The 24,408-nt window shown below is 42.2% G+C and overlaps 1 long non-coding RNA gene across 2 annotated transcripts in view; it reads left to right on the top strand.

The window, feature by feature from the left end:
• Positions 1–6,452: 6,452 nt before the first annotated feature.
• LOC130281959 (uncharacterized) overlaps positions 6,453–24,408 on the top strand; it is a 91,199-nt gene continuing 73,243 nt past the window's right edge. For both annotated transcript variants that reach the window (XR_008846179.1, XR_008846180.1), the window contains exons 1-2: positions 6,453–6,668; positions 7,319–7,388. This is a non-coding gene — a long non-coding RNA (uncharacterized LOC130281959). The remainder of the gene's footprint in view (positions 6,669–7,318; positions 7,389–24,408) is intronic.

Here is a 24,408-nt window from a genome sequence, read left to right as displayed (position 1 = left end):
TGTGCTATATTCTGACTATGTCAACTTGAGCATTTATCTTGTATTTATCTTGTCTTTTTCTCTGGGTTTTTAGCCATGGTTATATAACATGCTCCTTGTATTTTAGTCTGTGTTACATTAGTTGGTTTTAGGATTATGTTTGTTCGTTCTGCTCTGTCTGTGTTCACACTGTGTTTGAGTCTAGCTTGTAGCCTGTGCTCTGTATGTTATATTCCTGTTTGGTATTCTTGAGTCTATTCAGACTAATCCGGTTCTAGTCTAGTGTTTCATGTATTATATTTCTGTTTCCTACTAGGTCAGCATTTTGACCACACTGGGAGTGTGTCCACTGGCCAGTAGCCTATTTGGCTTTATTATTAATGGCTACTCCTATAGTGGAGTGGGGAGTCCAGTTTGTATGCTATTTGTCCCAGTGTGAACTGTGTCCTATATTTATATCCTGTTTGGTTCATCTGATCTTTGTCCTTTGTACTTACCTATTTGTGAACAGTGCTCTATTTTACCTGTTCAGTTTAGTGTTTTGGCTTTCAGTTCTTCTGATTATCCTGGATTCTGCTGTATACTCACATCATGCCTAGTCTTGTTCATTTTATCATGTCTGTTGTTTATCTGATATCCAGTTTATGAACTGTTTGTTAATTCACTATATTCTGCTCTGTTTGTGAGTTCATATTCTGCCCTGTTAATATTTATATTTTGTCTGGTATATGTGGTTGTCTAGTAGTTTTCTGCTTCTGTTCTGATCTGTGACCGACTTTGTATTATGTGTTTTTATGCCAATGCCCTTTAGCGCAGGAAGGGACCGGCGCCCAGTTGTCGATCCACCATTTAGGGTGGATAGGCAAGTAGGCAGGGAGAGATGTTTTAGGGTCAGTTTAGGGCTCACTCTCCCTGTCCCCCCAGTCGATTCCTTAAAGTACTGTTCAGTAAAACGAGCATTTAAAATGCTCATATTCCTTCCTATCCATTTGTATGTGTTAGAAAAAAAATACTCTATAAGTATGATTTTTAACCCCTTCCCGACCTATGACATACCTGTACGTCATGGGTGGCAAGGTGTTCCCGACCCATGACATACAGGTACGTCATGAACATTACTGCCGCTACTCGCGGCATCCCGCAGCGCCCGGAAAGATGGTGGCTATCACTGATAGCCAGCCATCTTACCGTGCGACCACAGGGGGTTTCATCCCCCACCCCCAGCGATCGCTGCTATCAGCTGGTCAAATCTGACTAGCTGATAGCAGCGTTTCGCTATCAGAATACTTAGCAGCGTGGTGTGTGAGTCCGGATCACGGGGATCGGGACACACACCGCTCTGCTAAGTGTCCCTGACCCGTCCCCCGGTGTCACTTACCCGTCGGAGCGGTGTCCCGAGTGGTCCCGGCGGTCCCGGCGTCCTCCATGCGGTCCCGGCTGCGCTGCGTCCCGGAGGTGAGTTTCCGGCAGCAGTGCGGCATCTTCATTGGCAGCAGTGAGATCGCCGTAAAGCGATCTCACTGCTGCCTCTGAGAGTTTCAAAACTGCAACTCCCAGCATGCCCAGACAGCCTTTGGCTTTCTGGGCATGCTGGGAGTTGTAGTTTTGCAACATCTGGAGGTCCACAGTTTGGAGACCACTGTATAATGGTCTCCAATCTGTGCTCTTCCAGATGTTGCAAAACTACAAATCTCAGCATGCTCAGTCTGTCCAGGCATGCTGGGAGTTGTAGTTCTCTAACATCTGGAAGAGCACAGATTGGAGACCATTATACAGTGGTCTCCAAACTGTGGACCTCCAGATGTTGCAAAACTACAACTCCCAGCATGCCCAGACTGCCCAAGCATGCTGGAAGTTGTAGTTCGGCAACATCTGATCCTTCAGATATTGCCGAACTACAACTTCCAGCATGCCTGGGCAGTCTGGGCATGCTGGGAGTTGTAGTTTTGCAACAACTGGAGGCACACTAGTTGGGAAACATTGTCCGTTTCCTACCTCAGTGCCTCCAGCTGTTGCAATTGTTGCAAAACTATAACTCCCAGCATGCACTGACAGACCATGCATGCTGGGAGTTGTAGTTTTGCAACAGCTGGAGGCACACTGGTTTGGAAACACTAAGTTTGGTTGCAAAACACTTGAAAGTTTATTACTTAACTTAGTGTTTCCAAACCAGTGTTCCTCCAGCTGTTGCAAAACTACAACTCCCAGCATGCACGGACAGCCAAAGGGCATGCTCGGAGTTTGCAACAGCTGGATGTTTGCCCCCTCCCCCCAATGTGAATGTACAGGGTACACTCACATGGGCAGAGGTTTACAGTGAGTGCTGCAAGTTTGAGATGGCGCAAATTTTGCGCTGCAGCTCAAACTTCCAGCGGCAAACTTGCTGTGAACCTCTGCCCATGTGACTGTACCCTAAAAACACTACACTACACTAACACTAACCTAAAATAAAAAGTAAAAAAACACTACATATACACATACCCCTACACAGCCCCCCTCCCCCCAAAAAATGAAAAACGTCTGGAACGCTACTGTTTCCAAAACGGAGCCTCCAGCTGTTGCAAAATAATAACTCCCAGTATTGCCGGACAGCCATTGACTGTCCAGGCATGCTGGGAGTTTTGCAACAGCTGGAGGCACCCTGTTTGGGAATCACTGGCGTAGAATACCCCTATGTCCACCCCAATGCAAATCCCTAATTCAGGCCTCAAATGCGCATGGCGCTCTCTCACTTTGGAGCCCTGTCGTATTTCAGGGCAACAGTTTTGGGACACACATGGGGTATCGCCGTACTCGGGAGAAATTGCCTTACAAATTTTGGGGGGCTTTTTCTTCTTTAACCCCTTATAAAAAGGTGAAGTTGGGGTCTACACCAGCATGTTAGTGTAGAAAAATAATTTTTTTACACTGACATGCTGGTGTTGCCCTATACTTTTCATTTTCACAAGAGGTAAAAGGGAAAAAAGACCCTCTAAATTTGTAACGCAATTTCTCCTGAGTACGGAGATACCCCATATGTGGGCGCAAAGTGCTCTGGGGGCGCACAACAAGGCCCAGAAGGGAGAGTGCACCATGTACATTTGAGGCGATTTGCACAGGGGTGGCTGATTGTTACAGCAGTTCTGACAAACGCAAAACAATAAATATCCATATGTGACCCCATTCTGGAAACTACACCCCTCACGGAATGTAATAAGGGGTGCAGTGAGCATTTACACCCCACTGGTGTATGACAGATTTTTGGAACAGTGGTCTGTGAAAATGAAAAATAAAATTTTTGATTTGCACAGTCCACTGTTTCAAATATCTGTCAAACGCCAGTGGGGTGTAAATGCTCTCTGCACCCCTTATTAAATTCCATGAGGGGTATAGTTTCCAAAATGGGGTCACATGTGGGGGGGGGTCCACTGTTCTGGCACCATAGGGGCTTCCTAAATGGGACATGCCCCCCAAAAACCCTTTCAGAAAAACTCACTCTCCAAAATCCCATTGTCGCTCCTTCCCTTCTGAGCCCTCTACTGCGCCTGCCGAACACTTTACATACGCATATGAGGTATTTCCTTACTCGAGAGAAATTGTGTTACAAATTTTACGGTGATTTCTCTCCTTTTACCCCTTGTAAAAATTCAAAAATTGGATCTACAAGAAAATGCGAGTGTAAAAAATGAAGATTTAGAATTTTCTCCTTCACTTTGCTGCTATTCCTGTGAAACACCTAAAGGGTTAAAACACTTACTGAATGTCATTTTGAATACTTTGGGGGGGGGGGTGCAGTTTTTATAATGGGGTCATTTATGGGGTATTTCTAATATGAAGACCCTTAAAATCCACTTCCAACCTGAACTGGGCCCTGAAAAATTACGATTTTGAAAATCTTGAGAAAAATTGGAAAATTGCTGCGGAACTTTGAAGCCCTCTGGTGCCCTCCAAAAGTAAAAACATGTCAATTTTTTAATGCAAACACAAAGTAGACATATTGTATATGTGAATCAATATGTAATTTATTTGGAATATCCATTTTCCTTTCAAGCAGAGACTTTCAAAGTTAGAAAAATGCTAAATTTTCTAAATTTTCATGAAATTTTTTGATTTTTTACCAAGAAAGGATACAAATATCAGTGAAATTTTACCGATAACATAAAGTAGAATATGTCACGAAAAAACAATCTCGGAATCAGAATGATAAGTAAAAGCATTCCAGAGTTATTAATGTTTAAAGTGACAGTGGTCAGATTTTCAAAAAATGCCCAGGTCATGAAGGTGAAAATGGGCTGGGTCATGAAGGGGTTAACCTTCTTTGGAAATTAAACTTTTTCCTTATGAACAGGAAAGGGCATAAGTTTCTGATCGCAGGGGTGTCGGCTCAGCTGGGGATTTGCTGAACAGACTGTCGCTGAAACCCGTTTCCGAGGGTGGGGACCAGAGCGTCCTGAGGACGAGTGAGTAGCCACCACCCCTCCCCCCCCCCCATACAGGAGATTGCGAGAGGCCCCAGAAGTCTGACCTTTCCCCCCCCCCATTTGTAATCTTATCGCATATGTTTTATTTCCCCAGAGTACCAATTTAAAGAAGGGTACCGAGATCTAAATCCTCATTTTTTTGTTATGACATAGGTACAAAGAGAACTTTGTGCTCTGAAGGAACTGACCTGTCTGCAATACAACACAACACAGCAAAATGATTTACAGTAAATATGGACTAAATGCTCTAATGCTGCATTTGCTCTGTGGGTGTCTATAAGGTTCTTTCACATTTTATGGCTGATTTGTGGAAGACCCAGTAATTACTAACAATATACAATTTCACCTATATGGGGTTTTTCCATAGGCCTGTTTTTGACCCAATGAATTTATAACATATAATAATGATATACTTTATTAATTCAAAAGAAGTCCATGACGAAAATAGGCCATGAACAAGTATACAATAATGTGTGATGTTTGGCCATCTTGTTATAAGCTTGCATATTATGTGCTTCTTTTACTTTCAGTGTTAATAATGCTGATTACATTTCTGAATAGACACAGGGAAAGGTAAAGTGTATTCTGAACCAATCGCTGAAATGATCAAAGAGCAAACAAATGGGGATTACCTGATGAATTATTAAGATAGGTTTAATGCTCATAAACCTTCATGGAATAGTAAAATTACATTGTGTTACTTATCTACACACCTGTGATCTGTCAGGTCCTAAACGGGATTCTGATTAAACCAGAACATTACAAAATCATATATTTATTGGCATCATATATAGTTGCAGAGGCCTTGGGGTGCAAAAATATTTTTGGGAGACAAGTTGATGCTTTCATTAGTACCATTCAGGGGTACATGTGACACTGATCATTTTTTATGTTATTTTTTATGAGGTGGTATACATAAAAAAAACTATTCTGCAGTGGTTTTTTATTTAAAAATTTTAGGTTGTGCGTCATGCGGTATAAATGACATGTTATCTTTACTCTGCAGGTTGATACAGATACGACGATACCAAATTTATATACTTTTTAAAATATTTTAGTTCATTTATAGCATAAAATCAATTTTTGTAAAAAAATTCATGTTTGTAAGTCGCCGTATTCTGTGAGCCATAACTTTTTTATTTTTTCACTGATGCAATTGTGTGAGGACTCTTTTTTTGCGGGACATAATGACCTTTTTGGGGGGGGGGGCTATTTTTGGGGGCGGTGTGTTGGGGTGTATTATATATATGTGTGTATATATATATATATATATATATATAATTTATTTTATTATTTCTTTTTATTTATTTTTTTCACATTTTTTATTTAAATTTTTTTCACATTTAAATTTTTTTTCCACTTTTTTATTTCTTTTTCACTTTTTCACATGTTATTTTTTTTTTTTTTTACTGTTATACACACAATTCAATGGAGTACACATCTGTACTCCATTGCATTTTGCCTATGTCTGTCAGTACTGACAGCCATAGGAAAGATCAGTCCCTACCTTAGGTAGGGACTGATCACTCATGTTGCCATGACAACGGAGGCCACTGTCAGTCCTCCGGTTGTCATGGCAACCGCCGGCGCTCTGCTTTCACTTTGCAGAGCGCTGATGGTGACAGAGGGAGCTCCCTCCCTCTGTATATCTAATAGACGCAGCGGTCACAGTGACTACAGCGTCTACATGGTTAACTCAGGATCGGAGCCGCGCTCCGATCCTGAGTGCTGCGGGCGGCCTCCCCCAACGGTGACCCCCTCACCACCGATCGCTTCACTGAATGAAGCGACGGATGAGAGGGGGAAGAAGGAGATCCCCGCCAGATCCCTGCTTTCGGTTCGTCTGAACTGACGGACCAATAGCAGCGATCGCCGGCCAGGGGCCGCTGCGATTGGTCCCTGGCTGGCATCAGGGAGGCCCTTGCTGTGTAGCACAGCAAGTTTCATTAAACTGTCACAGCGAGCTGCGGAGCTGTGACAGTTTATTTCCATCAGGTACATGTACCTGACGTTGCATTAAGTCACCACTAATCATCAGGTACATGTACCTGATTTTGCGTAAAGGGGTTAAGTGTGACTACAGTCTATAATATCATGCTAGAGATTTCTAAAAATGCTGTGGACCTTTCTAAAAAAAAGTGGTTTATTTTAGCCCTGTGTCTGCCGACTTTTATGCTCGATGTAATACCTGGTGACTGGTGAGCAGTGACAGCTTACTCTACTGTGATGGTAAGCCATTGTGTAGACAGCTCACATAATTAAATAGTACTTAGAAACAATAGCTAGCTAATATAACTCTATTTCGTCAATATTATATAGGTGAAAGTCATTTTTTATCTTCCAGTCAACAAAGATTTTTTCAGTCTATCATTTGGGGGTATAGAAAGTGAACAAGCAAGAATGAATTGTGTCTTCAATTTACAAACACATTTAAAGAAGCTAATGCAAAGATCAATGCATACATTAGTTTACTCAAATATCAGGGTAAGCTACCCTGTGTGTACATGAGGAGCAGCACTATACTATTTCTGGCCATTATATTAACTAGGATATGGTATTTTTCAGCAGATTTTTGCTCTGCAGATTCATTTATAATTTGCAGTTCTCCCAGAGCTGGTGGTGGTGCTACCTCTTCCCCATCCATAGCCTTGTATTGATTGTCTTGCTGATGTAGGATAAAGCAGAGCTAATTTTTAGAGTGGAACACAGTCTCACAGGAGAGGGGGGGGGGAGAGGAATGAAGCTTGATAACATGGGAAAGAAGCATTTTGTCTGATAAGGTTTATTACAATGTTTCTTATATTTGCTTGTACTGATCTATGCAAAGTTTGTTTAAATGACAGTGCCTATTTAATTGTATTTTCTTAATTCATACTCAGGGTTGTTACTGTCATTAGGCACCCGTGGACCTTTGTCTAGAGCAGCAATGTTGAGGATGGCACCATTTAAGTAAGTAAAAAATGATGATAATAATACTGCTTTTGATCTAGATGTTGCCATGCTGTGGCCAGGGGAAAAAGTATAATATCCCTCCCTTTGGTTGCATCCATGCATTTGTTATGCACTAAAGCTCCCATTGAAATCAATGGGGGCTTCAGGTCTAGGCCCAGGCAGTAGCTTATAGATGCAGTGATGTACACAGGCACAGACTATGTCTATGTGCACATGGCCTTAGACAATTGTCTGCAGCAGAATCATCCTCCCTTTTCTGTTTATAGTAGGACACAAAGATCATGGCTTCAGGCCAGAGGAATTGCAATTGATTGGTGCGATTTCCCCGTTGATCACCTGTTGACCTTCCATATACAGTCATTGCCGTAAATGTTGGCACCCCTGACATTTTTCAAGAAAATGAAGAATTTCTCACAAAAAAAGATTGCAGTAACACGTTTTGCTATGCACATGTTTACCGTATATACTCGAGTATAAGCCGACCCGAGTATAAGCCGAGACCCCTAATTTTAACCCAAAATCCCAGGAAAAGTTATTGACTCGAGTATAAGCCTAGGGTGGGAAATACCTCATCCCCCCCTGTCATCATCCAGACCCGTCATTAACATCCTCATCATCATCCCCTTGTCATCATCCCACACATCCCCCCTTCATCATCCCCTTATCATCCCACACATCCCCCCTTCATCATCCCCTTATCATCCCACACATCCCCCCTTCATCATCCCCTTATCATCCCACACATCCCCCCTTCATCATCCCCTTGTCATCATCCCACACATCCCCCCTTCATCATCCCCTTATCATCCCACACATCCCCCCTTCATCATCCCCTTGTAATCATCCCCTTGTAATCATCCCACACCCCCCTTCATCATCCTCTTGTCATCATCCCACACCCCCCCTTCATCATCCTCTTCTCATCATTCGCCCTCAGTGGTCTTCAATCTGCGGACCTCCAGAGGTTTCAAAACTACAACTCCCAGCAAGCCCGGGCAGCCATCGGCTGTCCGGGCTTGCTGGGAGTTGTAGTTTTGAAACCTCCGGAGGTCCGCAGGTTGAAGACCACTGCGGCCTTCAACATCATCCAGCCCCCTCTCACCCCCTTTAGTTCTGAGTACTCACCTCCGCTCGGCGCTGGTCCGGTCCTGCAGGGCTGTCCGGTGAGGAGGTGGTCCGGTGGGATAGTGGTTCCGGGCTGCTATCTTCACCAGGGGCGCCTCTTCTCCGCGCTTCCGGCCCGGAATAGAGGCGTTGCCTTGACAACGACGCAGAAGTACGTTGGCAATGAACGCACCTCTGCGTCGTTGTCAAGGCAACGTGACTATTCTGAGGCCGGGCCCGAAGCGCTTAGAAGAGGCCTCCCCGGTGAAGATAGCAGCCCGGAACCACTATCCCACTGGACCACCTCCTCACCGGACAGCCCTGCAGGACCAGACCAGCGCCGAGCGGAGGTGAGTACTCAGAACTAAAGGGGGTGAGAGGGGGCTGGATGATGTTGAAGGCCGCAGTGGTCTTCAACCTGCGGACCTCCGGAGGTTTCAAAACTACAACTCCCAGCAAGCCCGGACAACCGATGGCTGCCCGGACTTGCTGGGAGTTGTAGTTTTGAAACCTCTGGAAGTCCGCAGGTTGAAGACCACTGCGGGTGGGGGAGTTCACTCGAGTATAAGCCGAGGGGGGTGTTTTCAGCACGAAAAATCGTGCTGAAAAACTCGGCTTATACTCGAGTATATACGGTATTCCCTTTGTGTGTATTGGAACTAAACAAAAAACAGAGGGAAAAAAGCAAATTGCACATAATGTCACACCAAACTCCAAAAATAGGCTGGACAAAATTATTGGCACCCTTTCTAAATTGTGGAAAAATAAGATTGTTTCAAGCATGTGATGCTCATTTAATCTCACCTGGGACAAGTAACAGGTGTGGACAATATACAAATAACCCCTGAAAGCAGATAAAAAGGAGATAAGTTCACTTAGTCTTTGCATTGGGTGTCTGTGCGTGCCACACTAAACATGGACAACAGAAAGAGGAAAAGAGAACTGTCTGAGGACTTGAGAACCAAAGTTGTGGAAAAATATCAACAATCTCAAGGTTACAAGTCCATCTTCAGAGATCTAGATTTGCCTTTGTCCACAGTGCGCAACATTATCAAGAAATGTGCAACCCATGGCACTGTAACTAATCTTCCTGGGCGTGGACGGAAAATGAATGAAAGGTGTCAACACAGGATAGACCAGTTGGTGGATAAGCAGCCCCAAACAAGTTCCAAAGATATTCAAACTGTCCTGCAGGCTCAGGCAGCATCAGTGTCAGTGCTAACTATCCGTCGACATTTAAATGAAATGAAACGCTATGGCAGAAGACCCAGGAGGACCCCACTGCTGATACAGAAACATAAAAAAGCTAGACTACATTTTGCCAAAATGAACTTGAGTAAGCCAAAATCCCTCTTTAAAAACGTCTTGTAGAGATGAGACCAAGATACATCTTTTTGGTAAAGCACTTAATTTTACTGATTATCGAAAACAGAAAGAGGCCTACAAAGAAAAGAACACAGTACATACAGTGAGATATGGTGGAGGTTCAATGATGTTTTGGGCTTGTTTTCCTGCCTCTGGCACTGGGTGTCTTGAATGTGTGCAAGGCATCATGAAATCTGAGGATTACCAACAGATTTTGGGTCGCACTATACAGCCCAGTGTCAGAAAGCTGGGTTTGCATCCGAGATCTTGGGTCTTCCAGCAGGACAATGACCCAAAACATACTCTGATCAAAAAAAATAAAGGGAACACTTAAAGGGGTATTCCAGGCCAAAACTTTTTTTATATATCAACTGGCTCTGGAAAGTTAAACAGATTTGTAAATTACTTCAGTTAAAAAATCTTAATCCTTCCAATAGTTATTAGCTTCTGAAGTTTTCTGTCTAACTGCTCAATGATGATGTCAAGTCCCGGGAGCTGTGTATGATGGGAGAATATCCCCATAGGAACTGCACAGCTCCCGGGACGTGAGTCATCAGAGAGCAGTTAGACAGAAAACAACAACTCAAATTCAGAAGTTAATAACTATTGGAAGGATTAAGATTTTTTAATAGAAGTAATTTACAAATCTGTTTAACTTTCCGGAGCCAGTTGACATATATAAAAAAAGTTTCGGCCTGGAATACCCCTTTAAACAACACAATGTAACTCCAAGTCAATCACAATGTCCTCTCAGGATACAACACTGATTGACAATCAATTTCACATGCTGTTGTGCAGATGAAACAGACAACAGGTGGAAATTATAGGCAATTAGCAAGACACCCCCAATAGGAGTGGTTTTGCAGGTGGTGACCACAAACCACTTCTCAGTTCCTATGCTTCCTGGCTGATGTTTTGGTCACTATTGAATGCTGGCCATGCTTTCACTCTATTGGTAGCATGAGAAGGAGTCTACAACCCACACACGTGGCTCAGGTAGTGCAGCTCATCCAGGATGGCACATCAATGCGAGCTGTGGCAAGAAGGTTTGCTGTGTCTGTCAGCGTAGTGTCCAGAGCATGGAGGCGCTACCAGGAGACAGGCCAGTACATCAGAGGAGGCCATAGGAGGGCAACAACCCAGCAGCAGAACCGCTACCTCCGCCTTTGTGCAAGGAGGAATAGGAGGAGCACTGCAAAATGACCTCCAACAGGCCACAAATGTGCATTTATCCACTCAAACAGTCATAAACAGACTCCATGAGGGTGGTATGAGGGCCCAACATCCACAGGTGGGGGTTGGGCTTACAGCCCAACACCATGCAGGATGTTTGGCATTTGCCAGAGAACACCAAGATTGGCAAATTCACCACTGGCGCCCTGTGCTCTTCACAGATGAAAGCAGGTTTACACTGAGCACATGTGACAGACGTGACAGAGTCTGGAGATGCCATAGAGATTGTTCTGCACCCTGCAACATCCTCCAGCATGACCAGTTTGGTGGTGGGTCAGTAATGGTGTGGGGTGGCATTTCTTTTGGGGTCCGCACAGCCCTCCATGTGCTTGTCAGAGGTAGCCTTACCGCCATTAGGTACCACAATGAGATACTTAGACCCCTTGTGAGACCATTTGCTGGTATGGTTGGTCCTGGGTTCCTCCTAATGCAAGACAATGCTAGACCTCATGTGGATGGAGTGTGTCAGCAGTTCCTGCAAGAGAAGAAGGCATTGATGCTATGGACTGGCCCACCTGTTCCCCAGATCTGAATCCGATTGAGCACATCTGGGACATCATGTCTCGCTCCATCCATAACCACAGACTGTCCAGGAGTTGGCAGATGCTTTAGTCCAGGTCTGGAAGGACATCCCTCCAGAGACCATCCGCCACCTCATTAGGAGCATGCCCAGGCGTTGTAGGGAGGTCATTCAGGCACGTGGAGGCCACACACACTACTGAGCTTCATTGTGATTTGTTTTAGGGACATTACATCAAAGTTGGATCAGCCTGTACTGTGGTTTTCCACTTTGATTTTGAGTGTCACTCCATATCCAGACCTCCATGAGTTGATTAAATTTGATTTCCATTGATAATTATTGTGTGATTTTGTTGTCAGCACATTCAACTATGTAAAGACAAAAATATTTCATACAATTAGTTCATTCAGATCTAGGATGTGTTATCTTAGTGTTCCCTTTATTTTTTTGAGCAGTGTACATAAAAAAGCACCCAGAAATCGATGGCAACAAAGCGCTGGAGAGTCCTGAAGTGGCAGCAATGAGTCCACATCTAAATCCCATTGAACACCTGTGGAGAGATCTTAAAATTGCTGTTGGGAAAAGGCGCCCTTCCAATAAGAGAGACCTGGAGCAGTTTGTAAAGGAAGAGTGGTCCAACATTCCGGCTGAGAGGTGTAAGAAGCTTATTGATGGTTATAGGAAGCGACTGATTTCAGTTATTTTTTCTAAAGGGTGTGCAACTAAATATTAAGTTAAAGATGCCAATAATTTTGTCCAGCCCATTTTTGGAGTTTGGTGTGACATTATGTCCAATTTGCTTTTTTTCCTCCCTTTTTTGGTTTTGTTCCAATACACACAAAGGGAATAAACATGTGTATAGCAAAACATGTGTTACTGCAATCCTTTTCTGTGAGAAATACCTCATTTTCTTGAAAAATTTCAGGGGAGCCAATATTTACAGCTATGTCTGTATTTTCTAAATGTCTGGACTTGAAGAATTAGGATATGGAAAGCAGCTTTTTGATGTCCCCTTTTGAACGTAGCTTTCCTTTCAAGTCAATGGTTAATTTTGATAACAAGGCTTAGAACATGATTGGGGATCTAAGCCATGCCAGACAACTCTCAAGAAGGAAAGGATACCAATCTGCAGGACAACTATTTCAAGGATTATGGGTATATTCTCTTTCTGGAGACTTGTCTGGCTTGGCCAAATGCTCAGTTATGTTCTAAAGCGTCTTTTGAGTCAGACACTGAATTGATGATAAATATACCTCCAAGAGGTGGCATCAGAGAGCTGATTTGCATATCCTTCTTCCCAGAATTCCCAGTGAAGCATGAAAGGCCTAGAAGTCTTCACACATCTTTATGATGTTCACCTAAATGAGAAACAGTATCCTTTTGGTCCTTTACCTTGAAGAACTAATTCTACTTATATTAACTAGACTCTATAGAGGACATTCATGAAAGCATTTAGTAGTTTTTTTTTTTTTTTCTTAAAATTGTTGCAAAACAGTCGCATGTGCGACTACTCTTTTTTGTGCGACTTTTTGATTGTGCAGTGCCCTAAGCAAAAAAACTAAGCAAAAAAGAAAAGAATTTTGCTTACCAAAGCAAAAAGTGATTTTTGACTTGCAGTGGTCAGAGATTTATCAAGTGCGAAAGTCGCAAAAAAGTCGCATCACATGACAAAACCTACCAAATTTACTCCAGCTCAAACATGGAGCAGAAAAGGCCACTACCAAAGCAAAAAAAATAAAAAATTACTTAAGTGCAACAAATTTAACAGGCTGCAACCAGTTAATAGTTAAGTCCCACGTAAGCAAAAAAAAAATTGTAAGGAAAAAAATAACTAAAAAAGGAATATATAAGCAAACATTGATAAATGTCCCCCTATATGATCTTATAGATGCTCCATGATGAGGTTGTTGTCTCCTTTATGGGGCCCCTTTGACTCCTTTTGTTGTCCTTCACCTTTTCTCCTTTATTTATGCTTCATTTTTTGTACTTTTTTTTGTCATATATCTCTTTACTTTTCAAATAAAATAAGAAGAGGTGATCTGGCTCTGCAGATAAAAACTGAGTATTTATTGGCATCCACCACAGTGGCACCCACCACATGTATGAGTAAGAGTGCAGTGTTTGGCGCTTGAAACGCGTTACTTTTGTCTGTTTCCTGTGGTGGGTGCCCATAAAAACTCAGTTTTTATCTGCAGAGCCGGATCACCTCTTCTTATTTTATTTGCTTGTGGCCGACACAGTCCGGTGTCGTAGATCCGCTGCTCCAACTGTCCAGGCTGGGTGAGCTGGAGCTCTCTTTCTTTCTATTCTTTACTTTTCAGTACAAACACCTTTGGGAAAAGATTGTCATGGCAGCCACAAGTTGGTGCCATTTCAATAGACTCCTTTATACTCTTCTTACCCTCTTGCTTTTCAGAATTGTTTGTTCCCAATGGTTAGAGTATTAAAATAGATAAATGTTTATATGGCTTTAGTCAGCTTTCTGTTTTTCATATTATAACTTTTGTCTGGCATGTAATTTGATGTGGTATGTGGTTCCCTGAATACTAAAACTTGTATTGCAGGATTTTCGCCACATTTCATAATATTAAAATGTAATGTATCAATTGTACTTCTATGCACGCTAATAAAATTCTAAATTTCAAATGGAATTTTAATTAGTAAAAAACAAAGGGGACACATTTCTTCTAAAACAGAAGAATTGAGCCATATTTTGTTTATAAATAGTATTATAAATGCACAACAAGTCTGTCTTTATGTAGAAAATAATGTGCATAATCCAATTTCCTTTTCTTTTATGTAAGCATGTTTACATCATCTCTCTGTTCCAGCCTGTGTTAGCTCCACTTTGTTTTCCTGGCATTAAACTGAGCAAACATTGAGCTAATGCTGTGTGTGCAATATGTATGGATTTTTGGCAAATCAAAGAGAATACATAGCAGGATAAAGTTAAATCGTTGTATCTTTTTATATCATCCTAAAACTTCTCTCTTTTTTTTTGATACTTTGAGGAGTACAGTGACCCCCGACCTACGATGGCCCCGACATACGATCATTTCAACATACGATGGCCTCTCAGAGGCCATCTCATGTTGAAGGCAGCATCAACATACGATGCTTTTGTATGTCGGGGCCATCGCATAAACGGCTATCCGGCAGCACAGACTGCTTCAGCTGCCACCGGATAGCCAATTACGGGGCCCCGTGTGGTCCGCTGATGATCACTTACCTGTCCTCGGGGCTCCGGCGCGTCCTCTTCAGGATCCCCTGCTTTATTGGCGCTCTCCATCGTCATCATCACCTCGCTGCGCACACCGTCCCGTCATCCAATAGGAGTGGCGTGCGTATCGACGTGATGGCGGCGACGGAGAGTGAGGAGGCCGGGGAAGCAGAGGCTTTGCCGGAGCATAGGGGACACTCTGGGGACGCGGCGACAGTGATGAAAGGCGACATCCAGGGCAGCGGTGACGAGCGGTGACGGTCCGGAGCGGCGTGGGACACGTGAGTATAACTTCCTATACCAGTGGTCTTTAACCTGCGGACCTCCAGATGTTGCAAAACTACAACTCCCAGCATGCCCGGACAGCCGTTGGCTGTCCAGGCATGCTAGGTGTTGTAGTTTTGCAACATCTGGAGGTCCGGAGGTTGTAGACCACTGTCCTATACTTTACATTGCACGGATCCCTCAACATACGATGGTTTCAACAAACGATGGTCCATTTGGAACGGATTACCATAGTATGATGAGGGACCACTGTATATTTATGCTCCTTCATTTTATAAACTCTCAAAAACATACATGCATTATAGTATCTCCAAACAGTCATATTGTAACTGATGATAAAGCCATTGCATTTGCCATTTTTTAAGATAATTTCTCTTGAAAAATCATTAGATGGGTATTGTCAATATGACATGAGAAAAAATATATAGACATGTGATTCATACTACATGTTCCCCAAGGTATGCATTATACTATTTATAGGTGGTATAGCAAATGGAGTACATTTATGTCTATCACAAGCTTTTCCTTCTCCTGGTGGGGAAAACAGGGATCGGAGATTTCACCAATTGGTCCTTGAAATAACGATTATTTTAAGAGAAAAATGAAGAAAAAAGTGAAACTTATTAGACCAAATGTACAACACTGTCCCTCATTTACTAAGAGTGTTGGGTTTTTTCTAGTGTGAAATGTTGTTTTACGACTTGCAGGATTTCACTCTATTTACAACATTTTTACAACACTTTTTCTGATCAACTATTTCTGGGTAGAAATTTCCAGCCATTTATTCACAGTATTATAGTATTTTAGTAAATAGGTTTGGTTGTGAAGCCATGCCCCTTTTTGGGGTGACCACACCCCTATGTGACAGACCACACCCCTTTTTTGGCTTTTCACAATGCAGTGTCTGGTTTCTCAATTTTTCCTGGTGCACACTGTCGCAGACACTATGCACCAAAAGAACTTGGAATAACCAGCCAAAAATTTTACAGTTTTAGCTTAGTATATGAGGGTCATTATGTTTGTAGGGAAAAAAAAAAGACTCTGCACACCAATACACAAACCTCATGCCAACTATGAGACATGAAGGGAGATTTTTTATTTGGCTGCTTTCTCTCCTTATTGTCTGGGTACCTTGCAGGCATTAAAAGAACAAGTATTTAAATCATGTCTCAAAGTGCCGGAGGTCACTTACCCTCAGCCGAGATCATCGGCGGCGATCCTCGGCGGCAACGATGATGTGCAGCAGGCTCCATGAATCCTACGGAAGTCGGTGAGTAGTTGCCTAGCAACATCTGTTGGGGTACAGTTTGAGACCACTAAACAGTGGTCTCTAAACTGTAGCCCTCTAGATGTTGCAAAATTACAACTCCCAGCATGCCCAGACAGCTGTTTGCTCTTTGGGCATGCTGGGATTTGTAGTTTTGCAACAGCTGAAGGGCTACTGCTTGGAGATCCCTGTGCAGTGGTCTCTAAACTGTGGCCCTCTGTCTAGATCTTGCAAAACTACAACTCCCAGCATGCCCACACAGCAGTTTGCTGTCTGGACATGCTGGGATTTGTAGTTTTGCAATATCTGGAGGGCCAAAGTTTGGAGATCACTGTGCAGTGGTCTCTAAACTGTAGCCCTCCAGATGTTGCAAAACTGCAAGTCCCAGCATGCCCAAACAGCAAACAGCTGTCTCAGCATGCTGGGAGTTGTAGTTGCGTACCCACAACTGTTGCATAACTACATCTCCCAGCATGCCCTTCTGCGATCAGTACATGCTGGGAGTTGTAGTTTTGCAACAGCTGGAGGCACACTGGTTGGAAAATACTGAGTTAGGTAACAGAACCTAACCAGTGGGCCTACAGCTGTTGCAAAAGTACAACTCCCAGCATGCACGGTCTGTCAGCACATGCTGGAAGTTGTAGTTTTCTAACAGCTGGAGGTTTGCCCCCCCATGTGAATGTACAGGGTACATTCACACGGACGGGTTTGCAGTGAGTTTCCTGCCTCAATTTGAGCTGTGGCACATTTTTTGCTGCAGCGCTAACTCCTAGCGGGAAACTCACCACATAAACCCGCCCGTGTGAATGTATCCTGTACATTCACATGGGGGGGGGGGGGGAACCTCCAGCTGTTGCAAAACTACAGCTTCTTCTGAGTAAGAACATACCCCATATGTGGATGTCAAGTGCTCTGCGGGCGAACTACAATGCTCAGAAGAGAAGGAGCACCATTGGGCTTTTGGATAGAAAATTTGTCCGGAATTGAAGGCTACATGTGTTTACAAAGCCGCCATAGTGCCAGAACAATGGACCCCCCCCCACAAGTGACCCCATTTTGGAAATTACACCCCTCACAGAATTTTATAAGGGGTGCAGTGAGCATTTATGTCCCACAGGTGTCTGACAGATTTTTGGAACAGTGGTCCATGAAAATGAATGCACAGCCCGCTGTTCCAAAGATCTCTCAAACTCCAGTGGCGTGTAATTGCTCACTGCACTCCTTATTACATTCCGTGAGGAGTATAGTTTCCAAAATTTGGTCACATGTGCTTTTTTTATTTTTTTTATTTCTGCTGTTCTGGCACCATAGGGGCTTCCTAAATGTGACATGCCCCCCAAAAAACCAACAATTTGGTCCACTGTTCTGGCACCATGGGGCTTTGTAAACGCACATGGTCCCCAACTTCCATTCCAAACAAATTCTCTCTCCAAAAGCTCAATGGCGCTCCTCCTCTTCTAAGCATTGTAGTTCCCCTGCAGAGCACTTGACGTACACACATGGGGTATTTCCACACTCAAAAGAAATGGGGTTACACATTTCGGGGGGGGGGGGGGTATTTTCTCCTATTACCCCTTGTAAAAATGTAAAACTTGGGGAAAAAACTGCATTTTTGGGAAAAATGTTTTTCATTTACACATCTGACTTTAACAAAAAGTTGTCAAACACCTATGGGGTCTTAAGGCTTACTGTACCCCTTGTTACGTTCCTTGGTTTCCAACATAGTATGCAATGTGTTTTTTTTTTTTTTTTTGCTGTTCTGACACGCATTGTAGTTCACCGGCAGAGCATTTTACGTCCTAACATGAGGTATTTCCATACTCAGAAGAGATGGGGTTACAAATTATGTTGGGGGGGGGGGCATTTTCTCCCATTACCCTTTGCAAAAATTGTAAATTTGGGGGGGAAAATGCACAAAATTTTTTCATTTACACATCTGACTTTAACGAAAAGTTATCAAACACCTGTGGGGTGTTAAGGCTCACTGGACCCCTTGTTACCTGCCTTGAGGGGTGCAATTTCCCAAATAGTATGCCATGTGTTCTTTTTTTTTTTTTTTTTTTTTTTTTTTGCTGTTCTGGCAGAATAGGGGCTTCCTAAATGTGACATGCCCCCCAAAAAAAAATATTTCAGCTTGATTCACTCTACAAAATCCCATCATCACTCCTTCCCTTCTGAGCCCTCTACTGCGCCCACCAAACACTTTACATACATATATGAGGTATTTTCTTACTCGAGAGAAATTGGGTTACTAATTTTGGGGGCTGTTTCTCCTATTACCTATTCAGAAACTGGGTCTACAAGAACATGCGAGTGTAAAAAATGAAGACTTTGAATTTTTTTTTCACTTTGCTGCTATTCCTGTGATACACCTAAGGGGTGCAGTTTTTATAATGGGGTCATTTGTGGGGTATTTCTAATATGAAGGCCCTTCAAATCTACTTCAAAACTGAACTGGTCCCTGAAAAATTTAGAAAATGTTGTAAAAAATAGAGAATTGCTGCTGACCTTTGAAGCCCTCTAATGTCTTCCAAAAGTCAAAACATGTCAAATGTATGATGAAAACATAAAGTAGACATATTGTATATGTGAATCAACATATAATTTACTTGGAATGTCTATTTTCCTTTCAAGCAGAGAGCTTCAAAGTTTGAAAAATGATAAATTTTCTATTTTTTCATAAAATTTTGTAACTTTTCACCAAGAAATGATGCAAATATTAACGACAATTTACCACTAACATAAAGTAGAATATGTCATGAAAAAACAATCTCGGAATCAGAATGAAAAGTAAAAGCATCCCAGAGTTATTAGTGCTTAAAGTGACAGTGGTAAGATGTGCAAAAAACGCTCTGGCCCTTAAGGAGAAAATGGGCTTGGTCCTGAAATCCATCACAATATCATATGATAGTGAATTCTATGAATTCCATGATTTTCTATGAAGAATCCTCATCTGTGATACTTGTGAAATCTTCTTTCCTCTGAACATTGAAGATGACCTAAAAAGGGCTGTGCATGTGTCCAGAAGGCATCCCAGAAATTCATGCCCTGAAATACATTTGCATGGAGTAATGGTCCAAAATTCCTTCTCCACCCTGCACAGATTTTATTTTAAGATACAGCTAATGTAGAGATTACAGATGAGCGAATTTACAGTAATTTGATTTGTCACAAACTTCTCAGCTCGCCAGTTGCTGACTTTAGCCTGCATAAATTAGTTCAGCTTTCAGGTGTTCCGGTGGGCTGAAGACTCTCTCCTAGGACAGTATCCACCTTTTCCAGCCCACCGGAGCCCCTGAAAGCTGAACTAATTTATGCAGGCTAAAGTCAGCAACTGCCGAGCCGCGAAGTTCATGAAAAATTGAATACTGGAAGTTCGCTCATCTCTAGTAGGAATGAAGTGATTATTGCTGAAGGGGGATTTACAGGTTATTAAACTTAATGATTTACTTTTCACTTATTCCTCCCTGCACTGTGAATGTTTACTCAATATGCTCAATACAAGAATGGTAGAAATTATGATTTTAGTCAAATAGTGTTTTTAATTATAAATTGCCAATCAAGTTAACAAAAATTATATATATAAGGAATTGTTATAACTAAAACTCCATTTTACAAGATATCATAAATGAATGGTTCTATATTTTTCTGCCCTACATCAATGTTCAGCATAGTGTGATTGTTCAGTGTTCCTCTTTATTATTCAGTGTTCCTCTGGTATTATGGTGAGAGAAGATTTCTGGGATTATTACTCTTTTCTCCTCTTCTATACAGTGGTGTAATTGGAAGAGATAAAGATGGATTTTTTTAATACTCCTTCTGCCCTATAACTGTTTCATATTCCATTATTAAAGAAGCACTGGGTGGGGTTTTTGTAGCTAGAAGTAAAGCAAACTTAACACAGGGGATTTCATAGATAAAGACACGTATTACACATTTAAAGGAGGAAATGTTGGGGAAGTTTCACAAAACTGACGTTTTTAAATCTTATTTAACATTGAACATAATTGACCATTTCAATTTCCATGAAATACTACTTTTAATCTCTTCTAACGTTCTCTTATTGTGTTTCTTACATTTTATTATATCAAGCAGTATATTCTTTCAGGCCCCTAGGCATCTCCGCTGCAATGATTTTTTTAATGAACATTTAGAATATAAATAAAAGTAACAGAAATTAAAAGAACTGTTGCTTTCAGTACTTAAAATAAATCCCTTTCTTGCTGAATTGTATTATGCCTTATTTACACGCTATTCATCAATAATATGAGAATTACTGACAGGTGAAGTGAATAACATTGATTGACTTATTACAATGGCACCTGCCAATGATAGTATATACTACATTAGGCGGCAAGTGAACTGTCAGTTCTTAAAGGAGTAGTCCAGTGGTGACTTAGTGGTGAGCAACTTATCCCCTATCCTAAGGATAGGGGATAAGTTGCAGATCGCGGGGGGTCCGACCGCTGGGGCCCCCTGCGATCTCCTGTATGGAGCCCCGACAGCCCGTGGGAAGGGGGCGTGTCGACCTCCGCACGAGGCGGTGGCCGACACGCTCCCTCAATACAACTCTATGGCAGAGCCGAAGCGCTGCCTTCGGCAATCTCCGGCTCTGCTATTGAGATGTATTGAGGGGGCGAAGAGCCGGGGCCCCGTACAGAGAGATCGCAGGGGGCCCCAGCGGTCGGACCCCCCGCGATCTCAAACTTATCCCCTATCCTAAGGATAGTGGATAAGTTTTTCACCACTGGACTACCCCTTTAAAAGGGGTTATTCAGGAAAAGAAAAACAGAGCTAATTTCTTTCAAAAACCGTCGCCTGTCTGTCTACAGGTTGGGTGTGGTATATATCTCCTGCAGTGAGATAGAGGTTGCAGTGGGCCAGGAAGTAAAGTGCACAGCGAAACGCTGCTTCAAACTCATTCTAATAATTAGCGATGGTCTGAACACACAGACCCCAACCAATAAAATGACAGGGACACTCCCCTTAATGACAATGGATGCAAATGTACATCCTGGTACTCAATGCACCAAGATGCAGATTTACGTTGTGAGCTGCATTTTGTCTAGCTTTATAGACTGTGAGTGACGGCTGCTATCAGCACCTATGCACTCACAGTCAATGGTGGACATTGGCAATCATTACATGCTTTGATCAATAGCAATAGCTGCACAGTTCGGGGCCCCGGCTCTTCGCCCCCTCAATACATCTCAATAGCAGAGCCGGAGATTGCCGAAGGCAGCGCTGTGAGTGATGGCTGCTATCAGCACCTGTGCACTCACAGTCAATGGTGGACATTGGCAATCATTACATGCTTTGATCAATAGCAATAACTGCACAGTTCGGGGCCCCGGCTCTTCGCCCCCTCAATACATCTCAATAGCAGAGCCGGAGATTGCCGAAGGCAGCGCTCTGCTATTGAGATGTATTGAGGGGGCGAAGAGCCGGGGCAAAGAGCCGGGGCCCCGTACAGAGAGATCGCAGGGGGCCCCAGCGGTCGGACCCCCCGCGATCTCAAACTTATCCCCTATCCTAAGGATAGTGGATACGTTTTTCACCACTGGACTACCCCTTTAAAAGGGGTTATTCAGGAAAAGAAAAACAGAGCTAATTTCTTTCAAAAACCGTTGCCTGTCTGTCTACAGGTTGGGTGTGGTATATATCTCCTGCAGTGAGATAGAGGTTGCAGTGGGCCAGGAAGTAAAGTGCACAGCGAAACGCTGCTTCCAACTCATTCTAATAATTGGCGATGGTCTGAACACACAGACCCCAACCAATAAAATGACAGGGACACTCCCCTTAATGACAATGGATGCAAATGTACATCCTGGTACTCAATGCACCAAGATGCTGATTTACGTTGTGAGCTGCATTTTGTCTAGCTTTATAGACTGTGAGTGACGGCTGCTATCAGCACCTGTGCACTCACAGTCAATGGTGGACATTGGCAATCATTACATGCTTTGATCAATAGCAATAACTGCACAGTTCGGCTGCCCTGTGACATTTCTGCTGGGATCTGATCAGTTTCCATACCAGCTGGAAACCAATTGAAACATGAGAAAAGAAGGCAGGCTCTGTTAGATTATCACCCTTGAGCCAGTACGGAGATATTTGGGAGGAATAAAAAAAAAAAAAAAAGACAAAAAAAAAATAAAAAATAAAAGACAGACGTGTAAATATCTGAACTATTAAAATGTAACATTATTAATATGGGGGTCTGTTGAAGCGCGCAAGCGCGAAACATTTGTTACCTGTCTGCTAGCGAGCGCACTGGCGTCCTGGTCCAGAGGGATCTTGCGCCTACTGTAACCTGCACCGATGAAATAAAAGAAATCTAGCAACTGAACTGGTGAGTGCCATTGCCGTCATTTCTACGTTATTGAATTATTAATATGTGAACAGTGTAAACGCAAAACAATACAGACATCCAGAATTACATATTTTTGGTCACATTAATCCCAGAAAATTTGACCATTGTAATCGTATTTATTCACAGAATAAACATAACTTGTCAGTTTTACCATAAATTTCACTGAATAAGAAGGAGATCATCTTCAAGTTGCAGAACAGCATTATTTTTTCATATTTTTTTTTGTTGTTGAGGTTTTGGCATACATTTTAGGATAAAATGAAAGGTGTCATTACAAAGTACAATTAGTTGCACAAATAAAAAGTCCTCATATGGGTCTTTAGATGAAAATACAAAAGAGTTATGTCATTTAAAAGGTGAGAAGGAGAAAATAAAAATGCAAAAATGAAAAAGGACAAAACCCACTGTGTCCTTAAAGGGACTGTGTCCTTAACTGGTGCCAGAAAGTTAAACAGATTTGTAAATGACTTCTATTAAAAAATCTTAATCCTTCCAGTACTTATTAGCTGCTGAATACTACAGAGGGAATGATTTTTTGGAACACAGTGCTCTCTGCTGACATCACAAGCACAGTGCTCTCTGCTGACATCTCTGTCCATTTTAGGAACTGTCCAGAGCAGCATATGTTTGCTATAGGGATTTTCTCCTACTTTGGACAGTTCTTAAAATGGACAGAGATGTCAGTAGAGAGCACTGTGCTTGAGATGTCAGCAGAGAGCTTTGTGTTCCAGAAATAAAATATTTTCCTCTGTGTATTCAGCAGCTGATAAGTACTGGAAGGATTAAGATTTTGTAATAGAAGTAATTTACAAATCTGTTAAACTTTCTGACACCAGTTGATTTGAAAAAAAAAAATGTTTTCCACCGGAGTACCCATTTAACCCCTTCATGACCCAGCCCATTTTCACCTTCATGACCTGGGCATTTTTTGAAAATCTGACCACTGTCACTTTAAACATTAATATCTCTGGAATGCTTTTACTTATCATTCTGGTTCCGAGATTGTTTTTTCGTGACATATTCTACTTTATGTTATCGGTAAAATTTCACTGATATTTGTATCCTTTTTTGGTAAAAAATCTAAAAATTTCATGAAAATTTTGAAAATTTAGCATTTTTCTAACTTTGAAAGTCTCTGCTTGAAAGGAAAATGGATATTCCAAATAAATTACATATTGATTCACATATACAATATGTCTACTTTGTGTTTGCATTAAAAAATTGACAAGTTTTTACTTTTGGAAGACACCAGAGGGCTTCAAAGTTCCGCAGCAATTTTTCAATTTTTCTCAAGATTTTCAAAATCGTAATTTTTCAGCGCCCAGTTCAGGTTGGAAGTGGATTTTAAGGATCTTCATATTAGAAATACCCCATAAATGACCCCATTATAAAAACTGCACCCCCCAAAGTATTCAAAATGACATTCAGTAAGTGTTTTAACCCTTTAGGTGTTTCACAGGAATAGCAGCAAAGTGAAGGAGAAAATTCTAAATCTTCATTTTTTACACTCGCATTTTCTTGTAGACCCAATTTTTGAATTTTTACAAGGGGTAAAAGGAGAGAAATCACCCTAAAATTGGTAACCCAATTTCTCTTGAGTAAGGAAATACCTCATATGCGTATGTAAAGTGTTCGGCGGGCGCAGTAGAG

Source organism: Hyla sarda, chromosome 7, assembly GCF_029499605.1.
Source record: "Hyla sarda isolate aHylSar1 chromosome 7, aHylSar1.hap1, whole genome shotgun sequence".
NCBI classification, from domain to species: Eukaryota; Metazoa; Chordata; class Amphibia; order Anura; family Hylidae; genus Hyla; species Hyla sarda.
The sequence above is the reverse complement of the archived record's forward strand: the minus strand, read 5'-3'. Positions and strand labels throughout refer to the sequence as shown.